The following is a 9743-nucleotide window of genomic DNA, read 5'->3' as shown; positions in this document are numbered from 1 at the left end:
TTATTTCATCTGTAATGATCAGCATCGCTGCTTTACGGTGTAACAATTAAGTTTAACATCCAGGCATCCATGAAAACAGAATTTATTCAATTTAATTGAGTTAGAAGTTAGCAGGAAGTTAGCTCGCTAGTTTCCACCTAAACATGATACAGCATATTCTGAATGAGAGATTTCTAATAAGAAAAATAAAATAATACATCTCTTTTATCACTTCCAAAATGATTGAAGACAGAAAACTAATCAGCAGTGACATTTGTAGGGTTACAGAAGTTGGACTAGCTGGTATATAATGATTTGCTACGTGATCACTAGCGGCACAGCTATGTTAGCATAATATAAACACAGTGAAGCTGGAGGATGAATGCTAACTTTTGTTCAGAAGAATTACGGAGATAATCCATCCACAATACATCCATATACTGCAACCACACCAGAATAGAGCAGTAGTGAGAGAATTCTAGTGATGTGTTGGTCACAAACGAAATGGCTCTTACGGTGTGTTCACACCGAACGCGATAGAGGCGGCCAGAGCGTGAGGTTTACATGTAAAGTCAATGGAAAGGCGCGATGACCCGCGATTGCGGCTCCCGCGAAAATTCGGAAGCAGATTTGCGTCGCGAAAACGCCTGAAACGCGCGTCAGTCTAGCGCGTTTGGAGCATTTGACTCGCGAAAAAAACCACGCGCGTGAGTTTTTGTGTTGCATTTTGTGCATACGCGCGTTACGCGTCTACCGCTCGAGTTGGAAAAATCTGAACTCCAGCGTCAAATCGCGCCGCGACAACCAATCAGGAGCCTGGTGACGTGGCTGTGACCTAGGTCAAAGGGGCAGATCCAGCCAAAGCCCTTCATTCTTCAATGGAGGGAAGGCTAATCAGCGCCGTAGCAAACAACCCGGAGCTGTACGACACCAGCTGCTTTCTGTACCGAGACAGGAATATAAAGGACCGAGCTTGGAGGAAGATATGTAAAGAGATCGGGCAACCTGGTAACTTCATTCATTTCTCTTAAGTTTTCTCTAAAGTTTTCGCTGACCCGGGGAAGCTGCACAAGAGCTAGCAAGCCACCGCTATTTTCCCACTGACGTACAAATATCGTTCTGCTTTTATGCATGTTGTCATATAGGAATATATTTTGTTTATTAATAAACAGCACACAGTGGTCCCGCTGTTCATCCGTCACTGCTTCGCTTTTTGGCTGATTTTTTATTGCACAGTACAGCATTGCATTCTGCAGCCTGATTGACAAATCTCCTCCGTGTCGTGTCTCCTGCGCTTGCCAAATTTATCATGTTTGGTTTTGATAACCATCACGTCCAATAGAAAAAACAGCACAAAAATATCCATAACTATGAGCCTCATTCGGAAATAGACACCTGCACCGCGAGGGAAAAAGGCGCACGAAAGTGGCAGGCAGATGAAGACAAACCGCGGCATAATAATACTTTTACGTTTTGCAATCTACAAAGGTTTGCACTTTGAGAATCGATTGTGAGAACTGTGACCAATGTTCATGTGTGTGGGGAAAACAGTGTATAAAGTGCGTGACCAGGGGCTAGTTATTCTGAGAACCCCTGCTGCAATAAATGAGGGACCACTGTATATACTTTATCTGATTATATTCAACATGTTAACATTTAATACTGTATTGATAGAGCCAACTGATTCTGCAGCAGAGCAGTTGCTTCTCCTGGCTCCCCAGTCCCTGAGCTCCTGCTGCTGCACCCACAGGTATGTACAGCAAGCACTGATACCTTTTTAGTCGGTGGGACTGCCTTGTGATCACCTTTACTAAATATCTACAACCAATCTGATTAGATCCTGTTTTTGTTTTTTGTTTTTTTCGATGTTGAAATTAAAATCTAGTAGCAGCCTTCTCATTTCTTTGTGTTTTGTGCTGTTTTACAGGCCCACAGAGGAGGACGGCTCCGAGGCAGATGAGGGACGGGTCCCAGGACGGTCCATCGGCGGTGGAGCTGGCCACCCTGGAGTCCCTGAAGAGGCCACACCAGTCTCCAATGGAGCATTTCCTCCTCAGCCTTGTTCCTGCTCTGGAGAGCAGCTGGGTCCTTTTTTATTCCTGTCTCTCTGTAAATTCTTATATTTTATATATTTATGTTTAATGTTATTCAGTTTGAGAATTTTAATATTATTTCAAATAAATTTTTATAATGACTAATGTCTCAGTTCTACTACACAGCAAATGTTGGCACACGACTTGACACATGTAGAATTTATTTCATATTATACTAATGACAAAATATACTAATACAGTGGGATGCAAAGGTTTGGGCAACATTGTTAATAGACATTATTTTCCTGTATAAATCGTTGGTTGTTACAATAAAAAAATGTCAGTTAAATATATCATATAGGAGACACATACAGTGATATTTGAGAAGTGAAAAGAAGTTTACTGGATTTACAGAAAGTGTGCAATAATTGTTTAAACAAAATCAAGCAGGTGCGTAAATTTGGGCACCACAAAAAAAGAAATGAAATAAATATTTAGTGTATATCAATGTGTGTGTCTCCTATATGATATATGGGGTGCCTTTGTCTGGACGTGCTTCCCATCCAGAGCTCCACAGCAGAGAGGAAAGTTCCAGCGCTCCTGGAATCCCTCTGTGATGGACCGCCAGTCTCCAGGTGAAGGCACAGCCATGAAGTCGTCCACTAGACAGTCCCAGATGGCCGTCGCTACCTGGGGGGTGATCTGGCACACCGTGGACACACCGACTCTGAAACTGAACGCGATGGTCCTAAAGGTGTCCCCGGTGGCAAGGAACCTGGACAAAATTGTTCAAAATCAGTATTATGTGTACTGCAGTTACAAAATACATTATTCAAATTCCAAAATACTTTTGTGATGTCAGATTTAAATCACAAAACTTAAATCTTACATGAAACATTTTGTAATTATAAGGATAATTACAAAATGTATATTAGATCATGTAGAAGCAGTGTGCCTGACTCGGGGCTTGATCTTATGTTCCTGTGTAAGTTATTGGAACTGTTGAATTCAGTGATGTGGATGAGTGAGTGAATACTTGTTAAATATAGTGTATACTAGTAGAACAGTGGATGTGTGGCAAATGGTGCCAGCTAACTGCTGACTGAGCAGCTTACAAAGCTGATGTGTGGACTTATTTGGGGTTCAGGACAAAAGAAGGCAGTAAAGACTATGACAAGAGCAATGCAGTCTATAAAATCTGCCCTGCCAGAGTCAAATATTCAAGTAACACAACAAATGTACGAACACATGTGTCTAGACACTATAGCAACGTAGCGTCCAATGCTAATTTTAAAGCGAAACGAGGTGATCCCGCTTAATGGCCAATTGAAGAAGTTCGAAACTATGAGCAACTTCAACTCGTGCAACAAAAATAACGCAGTCAGTACTTGTTTTTATTTGCAATGACATGCACCCTTTAAGTGTTGTGGAGAATAAAGCATTTGTTAATAGGATTAAAATGCTGGAGCCGCGTTACACCGTTCTCTTCTGACAACACATCACGGACATCGCTCTGACAAAGTTGAACCAAGAAGCCAAAGCGACAGTGCCGGACTCTCTCAGCTCGGCAGAGGCAGTTGCTTTGACATGCGACGCTTGGACTTCGAGAGCCACTGAATCGTACGTAACTGTTACAGCACATCACATTACTGACCAGTGGAACCTTCAGTCTCATGTACTACAAACCTGAGCCATGCATGGCAGTCACACAGGTGAACACATTGCAGCGTTACTAACTGACACCGTGGCTGAATGGGAATTAAACGCAAAGGACCTTGTTGTTGTTACCGATAATGCACCAAACATGGCTGTCGCTGCTAGACTTGCAGGCATGATGCACATACAATGTTGTGCAGACAGTCTGAATCTCGCCTCACAGAAAGCACTGGAAATACAATCCGTGGCGCAACTTCTCGGGAGGATCCGACATGTAACAGCCTTTTTCTGGCACAGCACCACAGCCAGCAATCAGTTGAAGCAGAAACAGCGCCTCCTTCAGGTGCCAGCTCACAGATTGATCATGGACACAATTACAAGATGGAACAGCTCCTATGATGTGATAGAACGATTTTTAGAACAGCAACCAGCCATCTGTGCAACTCTGCTTTCTGCTGAAGTTAGGAAGAGTGAAAAAGAAATTTTACATTAAGTGAGTCTGACATCATATGTGCAGAAGTTGTCATTGCGCTGAAGCCTGTAAAGGACGCCACCCTGGTGATGTCAGAGGAGAGCATGCCAACCCTGTCCATCATTGCTCCTCATCATGCTGTGCTTGTAATGGGTGCACAAGAAATGATGATACCCCAACAGTAAGAGACCTTAAGACCGCTATAGCAGAAGATCTGGGAAAGAGATATGTCAATGAGAGGGAGACACTATTGATGGCGTCAACTGTTGATCCTCGGTTTAAGGACCTTCCTGTCTGAAGCAGAGACCAGTGACATCTATTCCAGACTGTTGGACACTGTGGTGACTGTGATAAAGAAGGAAAAAAATGTAAATAAATAAATGAATTAATTTAATTGGAAAAATTCAATTGAAGTTATAAGCAAGTGAATAAAGTAAAAAAAAAAGTGTATTGATGACATTTGTAGTAAATATTAGTGCAGAACAGGGTAAATCTTGGATTTGAATTTTGACTTTGTGACATTAATACTAGTTGGATTTAATGTTTTTCAGCAGCAAAAGAATAAGGAGACTGACAAATGGGTGGAGGAGGAGAATGCCACAGAGGAGGCTCATCATCCACATATCAAAGACAGCTTTGCCTCCATCCCTCAGCCACCCCTAAGGAGACCAAGGATCTCATGTGCATTGGTGGACTTGGATGGAGCTACATTTACCTCTACTGGTGATGATACTGCACCAAAATCAGAACATGATGTTGCTGCAGATCAAGAGGTATAGAGATGAGACCCCTTTGCATCTCACAGGAAATCCTCTACATTGGTGGAAGGACTATGAACAGCTATCCAAAGTAGCAAGGAGTTTCCTATGCATTCCTGGAACAAGTGTCTCTGCAAAGAGAGTTTTCTCCTTTGCAGGAGACAGTAAATGCACAGAGAAGTTTCCTGAGAGCTGAGCATGTTGACCAGTTTGTATTCCTGCACAAAAATTTGGAAGTTAAAAATAAACACTGAGAAAACACGATAACATGTAAAATCTCAGATTTGAGTGTTTGATATTTTGGTTGAATCCCATAAGCACTTTTATTTAGATGAGTAAATTCCCTTTTTCAGGTTGCACAAAAAGTGTTCCTTTGATGGACATTGCAGAGCTGTACTTTATTTTATAACACTGACATTTTTTGTCAGTGTTTACTTGGATGGATTTATATTTGTTTATGTTTGTTTATGTTAAGGGAACATAAAAACTACTAAACTATAACAACAGGACAACTGTAACACACCCTCAGAGGCTGGTAGATACACATGTCACATTAATGAATGCTGGAGTTCAACTGTAATACCGTAATTGTTGGTAAGTTTGCACAAAACAAGCTTGTTCTGCTTCTAAAGACTTTCTACATATGTACAATTCTCCAGGCCTTTATAGATCTTATTGATAATAATGATTACATTTTAACTATGAACATAACATAATGACATCAAATGAAAGATGAAGTCTTAATCTGACCTGTTGACTATTTAAGATCATCATGTGAATGAAAGAACCACGATTATTACACGTTTTTTCACTTTCTATAAAAGCCTGAAAATGTGTGTGTTTACATTATACATTAATTTTAAACCCTGGACAGGGTCACCAGCCTGAAATATGGGTCACCGTGGTTACTGTGACACCTTTCAGCTTGTGGGTAAAGCTCACTGTTGTCAAGCAAAGACACACTTTTTACTGGGAAACAATGGTAAAGGTTCAAATGCAAGTATTTTACATAAGCATAATGAATTATGATTAAAAACATGAATAAATTATATCCCAGACTGTTTTTTCTCCAGAGCAGAAGATATTATTGTATTGTTGCAGTGCAATAATCAATCCTAATTTAATAACCCCAAAAATCACACCTGTCTTCAATTATCCTGGACTTTATTCTGATAGATAGTATTACGAGGTCAGAGGACAAAGAGATGCAGACGGCTATGACAGCAGATGCTGCTGACATGAGTCTGCAGCATCCTGAAGATGGGCAACAAGCAGTTGATCTCAGACACTTTGCATTGTTTCTTCTTATTCTGTTGTTTTTTGGCATTTATGCAAATGTAGACAGCTTGGTGAAAAAAAATCACTCCATCACTCAGGTTGAAATAAAAAGGAATAACTGTCGAGATGAAATTATTTAAATATATGCTTTATATTAACCAAAGTGCCATCTAATTGTATAGTGCAGTATTAAATGGACTCGGCCCTGAATAATAAAGGCTCTTACAGCGTATCACTCTCTTAGAAGTAAGTTTGCAGGAGACTCTCGCCCACACTTGGCTGCAAAAAGTAGAGATAACGGGAAAAGACCAGAGGAGAAGTAGGGCAAGGTCGCAGCCTCGCTGGAGCTGAGAAAAGCTGTGTTGCAGCTAATAGACAATAACCCCTGAGTACGCTACGCAGCGCGACTACTGAATGCTTGTGTAACTATTGTTTAGCCTAGAATGGGGTAGGTGATAAAACTGTTAGCGCATACCGCCATTTCGAGATTCGCGGCAGTGTGTCATGCAGGACGCATCTCCCTTCTAGAAGTAATTTTGTGAGAAATTAAAAGTGTAAAATGGTCTACTGAGCAGCAGTGTTGGTCAAGTTACTTGAAAAAAGTAATCAGTAACTAATTACTTCCCCCAAACAGTAATTCTGTTACTTAACTGATTACTTATTTTCAAAAGTAATTAGTTACTTAGTTACTTTTTAAAAAGATGATTTACAACCTGAATAGGTGATAAAGAAATAGATCTTTCAGCCCAATTCTACTTTTTCTGCATAATCCATCATACGAAATGTAATCAAATGGAAAAGTCTCTTTTTAAAATTTGTTTTATTAGTTTTAATCTTTTAACTTTATGCATCAAGCAAAATTTAATTATATGCAACATTCTCTGACTGGAAGAAATTTGTTGAACATTTAAACCTATTTTCTGCACATTCCAGCACATAAAATAAAATAAGTTTTTGTGTTTACACTCAGTCTTTCAAATAGATGCAAGTAAAACACAGCAGAAAATAAATCAAGTCAGAGACTAGCGGTCCTGTTGCTCTATTTTCACCTGTAAAGCAGGAGTAGGGCAGGCGGAGGTTTACCCTGGTGCAGGTGTGCCGCAGCGGTCAGTGGAAGAATCAGCGAGTTTCTCTGTGAATTTCCCATTATGTCGTAGCGTACACTCGGTGCTTGCTTGGAAGTTTAGGGGGTTTTTTCGCTGTAAAAAGAAGTTTTCTTCCCACGCACAACGGACACTAATGTTTTTGTCACTTTTTATGGAATCAAACTCAAAGTAAGGTCAGTACTTCCACGCTTTAAACGCTGCACGCTCATACTCTCTCCCCCACTCGATATATGATCCACTGTTGATCTGCACACAGCTGTTGTCACGAATGTCGCACTCGCTTACGTCACTGTCATGAGACATTCTCGCAAAAAAATCACGGTTTTAGTAACGCAGTAACGCAGCGTTCCTACGGGAAAGTAACGGTAATCTAATTACCGTTTTTGCAATAGTAATCCCTTACTTTACTTGTTGAAAAAAGTAATCGGATTACAGTAACGCGTAACGCGTTACTGCCCATCTCTGGTCACTGACCGGTTTCTAGGACTGTGTGACTGAAGCCTAAAGAGATGAATTCCAGCATCAGTGAAAAATAAAAATCAATATCAGTGAAAGCCATTAATGAATACATGTCACGCAGACAGTGATGGTGAATACTTAGGTACATAGCCATGTACTTATTACATGACTGAAGACTAAAACCAGCGCAGCTGCTTAACACACCCTCTAGCACATATAGTTAATACAGAGAGCCATTTGCAGCTTTATGCCACCATCTGGTGACTAAACACACCAGTTTGTGCAGATTTACGAGCACACTTCGATATCACCTGCTGCCATCTCAGTGCCCACTGAAGAAAAACACAATTTTAGAAACCTTAGTTCTCTTGTTGTTTAATGGCTGATGTTCCTTCCCATAATTTTCTTTTATATTGTAACAATTTCACTTCATTAACCCATTAATTTTCCTGTCCTTCAAATCTTCAATTTGGATCTCGGTCCTTTCATGGATTTGATTCTGTTTTATTTCTAATGTGGAAAGGCTCCATCGACAAGCTGCTGTTATCTCTGTGTTGCTGCAGTTTGGAGAAGACTGCAGGAGAGGTAGCTGCAGATACAACATTGCAGGGATGATACTGCAGCAGAGGTGATGAATAAAAAAGGAGGCAGGTTTATTGCTGTACATGATGATACAGACACAAATATTTAAGAAAGAATGAAACTACAAACTGAGAAACTACATGGGAACACACAGCTTGTCGGGACAATGTGACACAGAGGGACTCAGACAATATATACACAGGAGATTAGGGCAGAGGGGACGCACCTGGGGGACACAGCTGAACACAATCTGACTGATGAAACAAGGGAAGCAAAAATTAAAGTTTTGGCAGACTATCAACATAAAACAGGAAGTAACACACACTCACTGAGACTCAGACTAAGACATGAGGGCTTGACACTGGGACTGGGGATAAACAAACATTGAGACATGACAACCTGATATAGCAAAGGTGCAAAACATAGAGAGATAAACATGGGAACATAATTTGAGAAAAACACATAGCACTACAAATGCAGAGAGCCATGGAGACAGAACACAGACAGACATGATCAGGGACATTATTGGGAAACAGGACATTGACATTGAAACTAACATCATGAGGAACAAAGGATCAATATTAGAATTCAGAAAAAATAAACTCAGATGCATGAAGAAATAATATACTCGACACTAAAAATAGAGACAGATTATAAATCATCTCTTAAATCCAAAAGAATAAACAGTAAAGTCAACACAAAACTCAGACTGCTGGGTCGAAGACCAAGTACCATCATCATATCATACATTTAGTTTTTTAATTAAAAAAAACCAATTAAAATGCACATGTTATCCAAATGATATGTTAGTGAAGCTACAGCCACTTATTCATTGAGTATGACCATGTAAAGAAAGTTTTGGTCACTAGATGGAGACATAGGGTTTGAAATGGCAACAGGTTTTAAAGATAGGAAGTCAAAAACTGATCAGAGACTTCCTCATATCTGACGTAAAGAAGTCTTTATCAGTTTTTATCATTCAAAATTGAAGTCATTTTTTTTGCAAGCCTAACTGGACGGGTAGATACTCATCTCACATAAATGAATGCTGGAGTTTGACTGTAATACTTTAACTGTTGCAATGTTTGCACAAAACAAGCTTGTTCTGCTTCTAAAGACTTTCTACAGATGTACAATTCTCCAGGTCTTTATACATCTTATTAATAAGAATGATTAAATTTCAACATTTTAACTATTAACATGACATAATGACATCGAATGAAAGATGACGTCTTAATCTGACCTGTTTAATATGGACTATTATTAATATTAATATTGATTCCCATTCATTTCCCATGGCAGTCTGACCAGGAACACCACATAAGGTTGATAAAAACACTCAAAATTCAGTGAAAGGTGGTGCTCATCACTTTTATATGTGTGCATAGTGTGGAGGATATCATAAGGTGTTGAAGCAATC

At 39.8% G+C, this 9743-nt stretch overlaps 1 long non-coding RNA gene across 1 annotated transcript; it reads left to right on the top strand.

Moving 5' to 3' along the window:
* The first annotated feature begins 567 nt into the window (after nt 1-567).
* LOC146375362 (uncharacterized) lies at nt 568-2095 on the top strand. The gene is made up of 3 exons (XR_014802010.1): nt 568-987; nt 1654-1729; nt 1907-2095. It is a non-coding gene; the product is annotated as an uncharacterized LOC146375362 (long non-coding RNA).
* Nucleotides 2096-9743: the final 7648 nt, after the last annotated feature.

Source organism: Perissodus microlepis, chromosome 13 (assembly GCF_051167445.1).
Source record: "Perissodus microlepis isolate ML-2025 ecotype Zambia chromosome 13, ASM5116744v1, whole genome shotgun sequence".
In the NCBI taxonomy this organism is placed as follows: Eukaryota; Metazoa; Chordata; class Actinopteri; order Cichliformes; family Cichlidae; genus Perissodus; species Perissodus microlepis.
This window is presented reverse-complemented; position numbering and strand designations above follow the sequence as displayed.